We start from the raw sequence: 12549 nt of genomic DNA on the forward strand, positions 1-12549 counted from the left end.
CCGTGATGCTTCCGATGCCAACAAAGTGATGATGAGTCAGGCTGCCCGGATCCGTACTTTGGAGGAACGCCTTGACTCCTTTTTCATTTCTCACCATGATGTTTGATTGACTGCGTTGTATTCGCTCTTTTCGTATTTTCTTTTCATTATCTGAATGTATGCAAAATGTTGAAAAATTAATGCAAAGAAAATAGGTTTTGTACTTACTTGGCCTCAAGTATATCTAATATTCTTGAAAACACGAAGTTTTGTCGAATGAGTCCTAGATTTGTCATCATTGGCTAAAATAGTAGTTTTTTGAAATTTTATGAAATGTCTTTGTCAAATGAGTACGATAAATTCAAAGTTCGTAAATCTTTTTTGGTTATGATGATTTTGGTGCTTTTGCCAAACACAGGAGATACAAGCGTCAATTGTTCTTTTGGTTCCTTTAGAGTCATCCCCAATGCTCTGGTGTTTGAAATATTGTTATCTGTTTGGGTCACGGATTTTGGGAAAGATTTTTGCCGTTCACAGTTTATATTCTTGCGGGCTAGGAGTTTTTTTTTTGTTATTAGTTTTTTTTTTTTTGCTGTTCACCCTTATTGCCTTTAGTGCCAGTAATGGTTTTCACCAGACCCGATTTTCAAATTTTTGCGCATCGACGTCTTTTTTGGGATTTTCATCGTACCGGTGGCTTTGATCTTGCCATAATCTGATTCTTTTACTCATAGCACCCTTTCGGCTTTTCACTATGCCCTTTCAGACTATGTTTGTATCTTTAGATTTTTTATTACAATTCAGGTCGAAGTCTCTGTGGCTTGGTGACTCAAGATGAGCTGCGAGATCGGCGACTCTACTCTTGTAGTGGCACTCTTTCTTGAGTAATAGATCTGGATTCCGCTCTCGAGTTTGCTAACGACTATTCGTGGTTCAGCAACTCAAGTTGAGCCGCGAGATCGGCTACTCTACGCTTCGAGTTCTCTTTTTTTTTTTGAATATCCGACCTGGACTCCCCTCTCGAGTCTTCCAACAACTAATAAGATTTTGGAGGTCTGGACCAAGTCGCAAGATCATTGATGCTGCCATTGTCATTGTGTTGCCTTGGAACATTCCCTGATCAAAAAAGACTTTTGTTGGAATGAAACGTTGGCTTAGGCTAATGGTAGTGGAAAGTTACAAAAAGGGTCTGGATGTATTTTGAGTGGTTTAAACATGAGGCTTATCTATTTTTGTTTCGAAAAAGTAATCTATCTCCTCCCAGTGTCTCTCAAACTTGTTTAGGCTGGAGATTTGAGTCAAGCTGAGGTCAAGTGTTCGAGTTTTTGAATTTTTTGATTTTTTTGTACTTTAAGCCGTTCACAGTTTATCCTCATGCGGGCCAGAAGTAATTTGATACTTTTGATTTTCTCTTTGATTTTCTTTTCTTTTGTCTCTTTTTTTTTGTAACTGTTGACTTACCCTGGTCTTAGGTTATGAAATGAACGTGATGGCTCAAAAGGGCTGACTAGGGTTAGATAGTTTGTTTGGGATAGCAAAGATGGCCTTTCGTCATCTCAAGGTTAGATCTCAGGCGTAATATTTCTTGACAGTGTCAGCATTGATCGGTTGCGGAAATACTTGTCCGTCCATCTCCGTAAGGATCAGAGCTCATCCTGTCATCACATTCTTCACAATGAATGGTCCCTCATAGTTTGGTCTGAATTTTCCTCTGGCATCTTCTTGGATTGGCATAATTTTCTTCAGAACAAGGTCTCCTGATGAGAAATCTCTGGGCTTGACTTTCTTGTTGTAGGCACAAGCTATTCGTCGTTGATAGATATGTCCGTGGCAGATGGCTGCAAGTCGCTTTTCTTCGATCAAATTCAGCTGATCAAACTGAACTTGAATCCATTCAGTTTCATCTAACTCTGCTTATTTTAAGATCCGAAGGGAAAGAATCTCAACCTCTACAGGTAAGACTACTTCCATTCCGTAGACCAATGAATACGGAGTTGCCCCAGTCGAAGTTCTGAACGAGGTTCGATAGGCGTGAAGTGCAAAAGGCAACATGTCGTGCCAATCTTTGTACGTAACTGCCATCTTCTCGATAATTTTCTTTATATTCTTGTTGGTTGCCTCGATTGCTCCGTTCATCTTAGGTCTATAGGGTACAGAGTTGTGATAAGTAATCTAGAAATCTTCGCACATCTTGACCATGCCCTTGTTCTTGAAGTTTTTGGCATTATCAGTCACTAATCCGTTGGGAAGCCCATATCTGCAGACAATGTTGTTCTTGAAAAACTTCATGACATTACGTTTAGTAACGTTGGCATATGAAGCAGCTTTTACCCACTTGATAAAGTAGTCCATAGCCAGTAGAATGAAGCGATACCATTTGCAGCTTTAGGTGAGATTGGCCCAATGACGTCAATTCCCCAAAGTGAGAAGGGCCAAGGAGTGGTCATATTATGTAGCTCTGAAGGCGGGGCATTGATCTTGTTGGCATAGATCTGGCATAGATGGCATTTGCGAACATGTTGATAGCAGTCACTTTCCATTGTTGTCCAGTAATATCTCATCCGCATAATCTTCCTTGCTAGCATATGACCATTCATATGGGGTCCACAGACTCTCCCGTGTACAGTCTCAATTAGTCGTTTTGCTTTTGTTTCTACCATACATCGTAGTAAGACCTCGTGATGCGATTTCTTGTATAGAATGCCATTGCTGATGAAGAATTGCCCTGGCAACTTCTGAATGGTTCTGCGATCATTTGACGTTGCATCTGAGGAAAGGGTTCGATCTTCGAGATATGCCCTAATATCTGAATACCAATTCTTTTCTTCGGATTATTCTACTTCAACGGGTAGACAGGAAGTCGGTTCATCTTGAATTTCAATTTCAACGGGGTCGATTATTAGATCCTCTGAAATGCTGATCATAGAAGCGAGGGTTGCTAATGCACCTGCGAACTGATTCTTGGCTCTCGGCATGTAGGTGAATGAAATCCTGTCAAAGTATGAGCTTAGTTCCTCTAGATATTCGTGGTAAGGGACTAGTCTCTGTTCCCGAGTCTTCCATTCTCCAGTCGTCTGATAGACTACTAGACTTGAATCTCCAAAAATATCAATCTCATCTACCTCGAGATCTAGTGCTGCTTTTAACCCTGTTATGCATGCTTCATATTTAATCTCGTTGTTAGAGCATTGGAACTTCAACCTGATTGCAATCGGTACATGAGACCCATCTGGTTTAATTTAGACTGCCCCTATTTTGTTTCCTTTCTGATTTGCTGCTCCGTCGAAGTACATTTTCTAGCCTGGTTATTCGTTATCGTCATCGTTTTCAATCTCGGTAAATAATATGGCTTCATTTGGGAAGTTCGTCTTTAATGGTTCATAGTCGGGCAATGGGTGCTCGGCGAGGTGGTCAGCAATGGCTTGCCCTTTGATGGCCTTTTGAGTGACATAGGTGATGTCAAACTCTGATAACAATAACTGCCATTTTGCTGTGCGGCCTGTTAGCGCTGATTTTTTGAATAAGTACTTCAGGGGGTCCATCCTAGCGATAAGCATAGTCGAGTAATTGAGCAAATAATGACGTAGTCGTTGAGATGCCCAAGACTAATACACAGCAAGTCTTCTCAAGTGTCGAATATTTTTCATCATACTCGGTAAACTTCTTACCAAGATAGTAGATGGCCTATTCCTTCCGTCCTGATTCATCATGTTGCCTTAGCACACACCCTATCGACGTTTCTTGTACTAAGATGTACATCAGCAGAGGTTGTCCTGGAGTAAGAGGGACTAAGACTGGTGGATTGAGTAGATATTGCTTGATCTTATCGAATGCTTTCTGATAGTCTTTGTTCCATTTCTTCGACGTATCTTTCCTGAGCAACTTGAAGACCGGTCCACAGATAGGTGTTAGTTGAGCTATAAACCGACTAATATATTGTATTCTCCCCAGAAAGCCCCGAACGTCTTTTTCCAAAATAAGTGCCTTCATTTCGAGGATATAATTGGTTTTCGCAGGATTTCTCGATGCCTCTTCTACTGACTATAAACCCCAGTAGCTTGCCTAATGTTGTCCCGAACACGCATTTTGCCGGATTTAACCTCAAACTGTATTTTCTAAGTTTATCGAACAACTTCTTGAGATTTACCAGATGATCTTCTTCTTCACCGAATTTAGCGATCATGTCGTCTACATAGACCTCCATTTCCTTATGAATCATGTCGTGGAATAGTGCAGTCATTGCCCGTTGGTAAGTCGCCCCTGCGTTTTTCAGCCCGAATGACATAACTTTGTAGTGGAAAGTACCCCATGGTGTGATGAATTCAGTATTCTCTTGGTCTTCTTCTACCATTTTTATCTGATTATAGCTTGAGAAGTCATCCATGAATGAGAACATGACGTGCCCTGCTGTACTATTGACTAGAGTATCGATGTGTGGAAGTGGGAAATCATCCTTAGAACTGACCTTATTTAGGTCTTGATAGTCAACATACATGCGTACCTTCCCATCTTTTTTGGGTATTGGGATGACGTTAGCTAACCATTCGGGATACGTAGAGACTGTAAGAAATCCAGCTTCGAATTGTTTCATGACCTCGTTTTTAACCTTGAGGGTCCATTTTGGTTTCAATCTTTTTAATTTCTGCTTGATCGGCTTGCTTCCCGAGGTAATTGGTAGCTTGTCTACAATAAGATCTGTATCTAAATCGGCATATCCATGTATGACCATGCAAAGACATCCTGGTAGTTCCATAGGAATTCGACCATTTCTTCTTTCTACTACTATGTTAGTAAGGCACCAATTTTGACGATTCGTGGGTCCTCTTCAGTACCGAGATTGATTCAATCTGTATCCTCGATGTTTGGCTGAATACCTTTCTCGTAACGTTCTACCAAGTCTTTGATTTTTCTTTGGGTGGGTACTTCATTTCGTCCTCAGACTCTTCTTCTATCCCCATGAGGTTGAGGTCGAGGTCAAGATCGAAATCATACTCATCTCTTTCAAATTCTATTTTATTTGAGTACTCATTTGATCTAGACAAATCCGTTGTAAACTCATTTTTTGTTATTTTTGGAAAATATCTATTTTTTTATAATTTTGAAAGCTTTTTGATTTTTTTGATTTTTGAGAAATTTTTGATTTTTTTGCTTTTTGAGAAATATTGTATTTTTGTGATTTTTTGAATACCTTAAATAAGAAGAACAATCATGCAAATTTGTTAATAAAGATAGGGAGCCCTCAAAACGGTCTTTACCCGAAGACGATGGCTCATTATGATCCTCGAGCAAATTGATGTCGTCTAACGGTATTTTTTTTTTGAAGCTATGGTAGCCTCAAGGGTCAATGGGAATTCCTCCCAATTGTTCAGAACTTCCCCTTCTCTGAGGGGGTGGATGAGATGATTGAGCGATTTGTTGGATGATTTGATTGATGGTTCGGAGATTACCATGATCTCCGATGGTTTGTTGTCAGATTGGGGCATAGTCCCTCCCAAGCTTGGTGGGATGATGACTGATGCCCAGTCGATGCCGGTGGGAAAAGGTGATTTTTTCTCTTGGCTTGTGGTGATTTATACTTTTATAGGCTCTTGGGTAGTCTCTGATGGACTTTCATCGGAATCCCCATTGAATAGAACATCAATGCCTTCTACGAAGGATGATTGGGACTCAACTACTTAGTCTTCTTGAATGTGCACTGGTGCGGAATTTACCCTTTTTGGTTTTTTTACTGGTTGTGGTTCTGATAAACTGTCGGGTCTAGTATGTGATTTTGGGAAGTTAACACTGATGTGAGGAACTTGGCCCAGATTCTAGATGTTCGGTGCACGATTTTGCCTTCTTGCTAGTCGAAGCTCTTTTTTCTTGTCATTCATTTTTGTAATATCCCTTTTTATAGGCTTAAACCCCAGACCAAAATAAGGAGTGTGCTTTTTCGTTTCGACTGATGTAGCTCTCCTTCTTTCTCGTAGTCCCAACCCTTGCTTAGGTCAATAACCTACATTTTTCATAACCCGACTAATCATCAGATTTGTTCTTGATAGCTTTACCTTTATCTTCTCTTTTCCCTTCTCAATGTGATTGACAACAGCGAATTGATAAGAATGATAGAGTACCTTATCCTTTATCATTTCAATATCGATGAAAGGCACATCTGGAGCTCTCCTAGCCAGAATAAGATTTTTTGCCAGCACGGATATCATCTTTTACCCCATGATAAATTTGACTCTTTGGTGCAATGAGGATAGTACTGCTCCGGCTATATGGATCCATGGTCTACCTATTAGCAAATTAAAGGTTGTCGGTATTTCCATGACTTCAAATGTCACTTCAAAGGTGCAAGGACCTATTATGATCGGTAAATCCACTTCTCCCAAGGAATCTCTTCTTCAGCTGTTGAAGCCTCAAACAACCTTGTTGTTTGGCTTGACGTGTGACCAATCAGCCTTGAGTTTCCGGAAGGTCTCAAGCGGATAAACGTTAAGCGCTGAGCCATTATCAATCAGCACCCTAGCAACCATCATGCCCTTGCATATGACCATAATATTTAGTGGCTCGATATGCCCCGTTCCTTCAGGCATAAATTCATTCTTTGTGAAAATAATAGGATTAGGGGCCATGATCTGGCTGACCGTTTGCTCCAACTGCGTAGGCGAGGTGGTTGCAAGTACATGTGATTTTCCCAAAACTCTCTGTAATGCCTCTTGGTATTCCTCTAATTTCTGCATTAGGCCCAAAATACTGATTTGAGTTGGTTGTTTGTTTAGCTGGTCCACGATATTATGCTCACTCTTTCGAATGAGTTTAATAAAGTCTACAGCCTCTTTGTCTGTTATTTTTGCCTTCTCTTCTGTCCTGTCATCCTTATATAGTTTACTCTTTCCCTTTGCATCCTTTTTTTCTTCGTCGGTTACCTCTTTTGCAGTCTCTCTCATTTCTTCATTGATGTTCACCCCATTTTCTAACAATTTCTAGTACTTCCCTGCCCTTGTTATGCGGTCGATATTGGTCACCATTACTTTCTTCATTGTTTCAACCCTGGTGGTTGTGGTGATAATGGTCTCATAACTCCAAGGAACTGCCTGGTTGGAGCTATAGGGGAATGGTTTAGGCGAGCGTATTGTTATGGGGGTAGATCGGGTTTCATATTGAGGATGAGGGGTGGCGGTGACAATTTGAATGTAGTAGTGGTAGGAGGAGCTATATGAGGATTGTATGGAATGACGAGTGGTGGACGTGAGAAGGAGGTATATGGTATATGAAGGGGGGGTCGAGTTGATCCTTGAGGAGTTGGCAGTGTGTATAGTGTAACAAGAGGAGGTCAGGTCGAATTTTGATGGTTTGGTGATTCATAAGGTATAACTAGAGGTGGTCGAGTAGCAGTATTTTGATGAGTGGGATGGATGGTGAGGTCGGCTAATCTGAGTGGTGGTAATGAATTTCGGGATACGTTTGTTGTGTAGTGATTGACTGTGTTAACCGTTGACACCTTGGATTCCTGGGTTAGGTGGACCATGATTTTTGTCCCAATAGGTGCTATCAAATCCGAAGGATTGAAGTCGAGTCCTCCGCAGATGACATTTATCCAGTGCCCACTCCTCTCTCCATTGTGAGTAGGTAGGGGGTTTTGATTGATATTCTGTTGTTGGGACGGGTTGACAGGCCCATCTAGGATGAGAACCTTTTTATCGATCAGGTTTTGTACTTGATGCTTGAGCTGCCAGCATTGGTCTGTAGAGTGCCCTGGTGCACCCATATGGAATTCGCAGAACAAATTGGGGTTGTATGCTGGCCCTTTGGCAGCCTCAGGATTTGGCGGACGTTTTGCAAGATACTCACCCCTGAGTAAGATTGGTAGTAATTCCGATAGTGTCATGGGTAACCTGGTAAACACTCTGTTTACTCTGTTGGGTCGTGCCTGCTGGTTATGTCCGTATAGTGGTACCTGCTATGCAACTGGTAGAGGATTTGCCCTGAATTGGTTTTGAGGTGGAGGGTTCCATGTTGGCGGTGCTGGTGCCCATGAAGTTGACGGTGCTTGTGGTCTCGGTGTTGGTGAAGGGATGAAGAGGGGTTGATTCGGCTGTACGTTATTGACCTGAATTTCTTCGCTCTTCTTTCCTCGAGGCACTGGCTTTTTCTGAGAAGGGATTCCTGTTGTTGCCCCTAGACTCGTAAAGTCAATGATCAGATCGGTTCGGATCCCATCTTCGACCCGATCCGCCACTTGTACTAGATTTGAGAATGTGCCTGTGGTGTGCCCCACCAGATGAGTATAAAAGACGTGCCCTAGTGTCGAGATAAACGTGGTGTTCATCTCTTGCTCTGTCATTGCAGGCCTTACTTGTGAGGCGGACTCTCGCCATCTCTGTGCATTCTCTTTCACCGTTTCTCATTGCTTTCTCGTCATCTTGGCCATATCGTTTCGATCTAGCCCCACATCAGTATTGAACCGGTAATTTTGCCAGAATATTTCGGTTAAGTCCTGCCAGTTCTTAATGAACGAGTGATCCAATCCAAAAAACCATTTGAGTGTCGGCCCTGTTAAGCTCCTCTGAAAAAATTGTACCAATAACCTGTCATCCTCGCCATACTAACAAATGGATCCACAATACAACTTCAGATGCGATAGCAGACACCCTACTCCATTATATTTTTCAAACTTTGGACACTTGAACTTGGTCGATAATTGAGCATTGGGGTAGAAGCACAAATCCTTGAATTGGGTTCCGCTCATAGTATTGAGGCCCTTCATCCTCCTCATCTCTTTCTGTAGAGATTCGATTTGCTGAGCCAGTTTTTCATCTGTTGCACTTTTGGCTTCCATTGTCCTATATTCATATTCATCATCGGGAATGACCACAGGGGGTGGTCGATTCTATGGGATATAGAGTGGAGGCCCCTGGTATTCTGGTACTGTAGGTGGCATCATGGTCTATGGTCCCTGTGGAGGTTGCTCGGGTAACTCTTGATTCAACCCGGATGCGTGCTGCTATATCGTTTGAGCTTGTAGAATGCTGGCATTGGCTAACACAGTACTCACTATCTTTTCTTGCCTCTCAATTATCTTTAGTAGTGCTGTGATTTGTGGATCGATACTAGACGTTTTGGTTACTAGGGGTTGTGCTGATTCAAAAGAACTCATGGTGACGGTAGACGATCTGAGAAAATAGGGAGGCACTTCTGGCAGCTTGTATTTCTTTCGCTTAGCCACCTGTAGGTACTGACGACCAAGTGTTACTATCTTATTTGCAAAAATAAAGATGCATGATGTTTTATTTAGTCGGGTAAAGTTTTTTATTATGAGTTTTAGTGAAAAAGTAATTTCTCGGCGCAGAGCTGCCATCAAAACGGAGTTGTTAAAATTTTTTACAAAAGAATTACATCAACACAGAGCTGGTATCGACACAGAGTTGGTGAATCATTTAAAAGAAAAAAGGTAATTTCATCAGCACGGAGTTGGCATTGACACAGAGTCGGTAAAACATTTTGAAAACGAAATTTCCTCAGTACGGAGCTGGCATCGACACGGAATCGGCATCAACACGGAGTTGGCATTAGCACGAAGCTGGAATCGAGATGGAGTCGGGAAAATATTTTGAAAAAATAATTTCATTAGTATGGAGCTGGCATCGACATGGAGTCGAAAAACATTTTGAAAAAGATAATTCCATCAGCACGGAGCTCGCATCGACACGGAGTAGGGAAATCATTTTGAAAAAGGTAATTTCATCAGCGCGGAGCTAGCATCGACACGGAGTTGGGAAAATATTTTGAAAAAGGTAATTCCATCAGCACGGAGTTGACATCGACATGGAGTCGAGAAAGCATTTTGAAAAATGTAATTTTATCAGTACGGAGTTGGCATCGACACGGAGTCGGAAAAATATTTTGAAAAATGTAATTTCATCAGCACGGAGCTGGCATCGACACGGAGTCGGGAAAGTATTTTGAAAAAGTAATTTCATCAGCATGGAGCTAGCATCGACACGGAGTCGGGAAAGCATTTTGAAAAAGTAATTTCATTAGCACGGAGCTGTCATCTACACGGAGTCGGGAACGCATTTTGAAAAAAAAAATTTCATCAGCACGGAGTTGGCATTGACACGGAGTCGGAAAAACATTTTGAAAAAGTAATTTCATCAGCACAGAGTTGGCATCGACACAGAGTCGGGAACGCATTTTGAAAAAGATAATTTCATCAGTACAGAGCTGACATCGACACGAAGTGGGGGAAAACATTTTGAAAAAGTAATTTCTTAGATAAATCGAGTTGGAACACCCATGTTTTGGTAGCCTCCAATTCAATTATCTGAAATAACCACCGGCCAGACAGATCTCCAAGGAAGAGGTGATGCACAATGGCATTCTTAAATCACCTTGTTCCCTGAATAGACGTAGTCTATCCCCCTTGTATCAATAGGGTAAGATCTTTTTAGGCACTGACTTTGATCAAAGATTGCAATTGGTACTTTTAGAAATTCGATTTTTTTTTTGAAAGTTGAATGCATTTGAGTCAATTGATAGGTTGTTATCATTGTTAGATCATGAACTTGGTTTGAAATTTGATATGGATCCGGTTGGTAGTGGATTTGGGTCTTAAATCATGTTGAAAAGGGTTTAGATTTTGGTTGCGAGCCTAATTAAATTAGATCGACGTTGTGGACCCTATTACAAATGGATCTGGGTCATAGCCCAATTGAAAATGGATCTGGGTCGTGGACCCAGTTGGATTGGATCTGGGTCGTAGATCCAGTCGGCTTGGATCTGGGTTGATGACCCAGTTGGATTGGATTTGGGTCGTGGACCCAATTGGAAGTGGATCTGGGTCATAACCCAATTGGGAATGGATTTGGGTCGTAACCCAGTTGGATTGGATCTTGGTCATAACCCAGTTGGAAATGGATCTAGGTCGTGGACCCAGTTGGAAATGGATCTGGGTCGTAACCCAGTTGGAAATAGATCTGGATCGTAACTCAATTGGAAATGGATCTGGGTCGTAACCTAATTGGAAATGGATCTGAGTCGTGGACCCAATTGAATTGGATCTGGGTTGTAACCCAGTTGGATTGGATCTGGGTCGTAACCCAGTTTGAAAATGGATCTGGGTCGTAACCTAGTTGGATTGAATCTGGGTTGTAACCCAATTGGATTGGATCTGGGTCGTAACCCAGTTGGATTGGATCAGGGTTGTAACTCAATTGAAAATGGATCTGGGTCGTGGACCCAGTTGGATTGGATCTGGGTTGTAACCCAGTTGGATTGGATATGGGTCGTAACCCAATTTGAAAAAGGATCTGGGTCATAACCCAGTTGGATTGGATCTGGGTCGTAGCCCAATTGGATTGGTATGTGTTGTAGGCCCAATTTTGGCGGGTATAGGTTGTGGGCCTGGTTTAAATGGATACAAGTGGGGATCCGGTTCGTAAGATTATTTCGAGTTGGAGAATCCGTAAATTTTTCTCCCCTTTCTTTTTTTTTTATTATTTTCTCGTTTTTATTTATTTATTTATTTATTTATTTATTTGTTTTGTTTTATTTTTGAAAACATTGACTAATAAAGATCCATTTTACTTAATTTTTTAAAACTTGGGATTTTTTTTTCTAAGGGTCATCAATGCTTGATCAATAGTAAGTGAGCCTATTCAAAAATGCACTGTCGAGTTCATTTTGTAGGGTCGAGTTCAATCTGGTCCGTGTTAATGGCACGGATGTAACCCTCATTTTGTTATTCGTGTTTTGGGCACGGATGAGGTATTTACTGTTTCAACCGTGCTCAAAACACGGGTAAAGTAGTCGCTGTTTCAACCATGTTCCTACCACGGATGAGGCATGCTTTGACTCAACCGTGTTTCCAACACAAATGATGCTCATTTTTGTCCATCCGTGTCATAGACACGGACCAGAAAGAAATCAAGTTTCTGAAAATTCACAGAACTGTTTTCTTTGCCCCTTTTTTCATGTCTCCCTATTTTCAGTCCTTTGCTCACTGTTTTTTTTTTTTTTTTGATGATGCTATGTGCACTACTCCCTTTTACCTAAGGGAGGATAAAAAAATATTGGCATATCTACCTAGTGAAATAGGGGTGCCCCATTGGGCTTACAACTTCGGCTTCAAGGACCGACCATAATAATTGCATACAACATTGCTTTGGGGGTCGATGTAACATTAAATTTGTGTCCTAACTCATCTAGCCGAGCACATGCATGAGTTTAATAGGTGGCTTCAAGGCTACCCGATCTTCAAACCTCGATGCATACCGAAGTACACACATCGTTGGTTGGTGATCGGGTTTGATGTGTTCATTCCCGACACTTGAAATAACGATCTCAAGCCGTAGAACTACTAAGCATCGGGGCTTATGTATATTGAGGGTGGGGTGGCTCGGAAATGAGGCTATGCTCGCAAGTGTACACGTGCATTTTCATTCATTATTCTTCTTCGACCCCCTTACAAACATCATAATGAAACAACAAAAATGTAAGTAAATATTACATCGAGACATAATAATGAAAACAAAAGCAAAACAATGCAAACACAACAAATAACAAACAACATTAGTAAAAGAAAAA

Source organism: Akebia trifoliata, chromosome 1 (genome assembly GCF_017979445.1).
Source record: "Akebia trifoliata isolate Shusen 1 chromosome 1, ASM1797944v1, whole genome shotgun sequence".
Lineage (NCBI taxonomy): Eukaryota > Viridiplantae > Streptophyta > Magnoliopsida > Ranunculales > Lardizabalaceae > Akebia > Akebia trifoliata.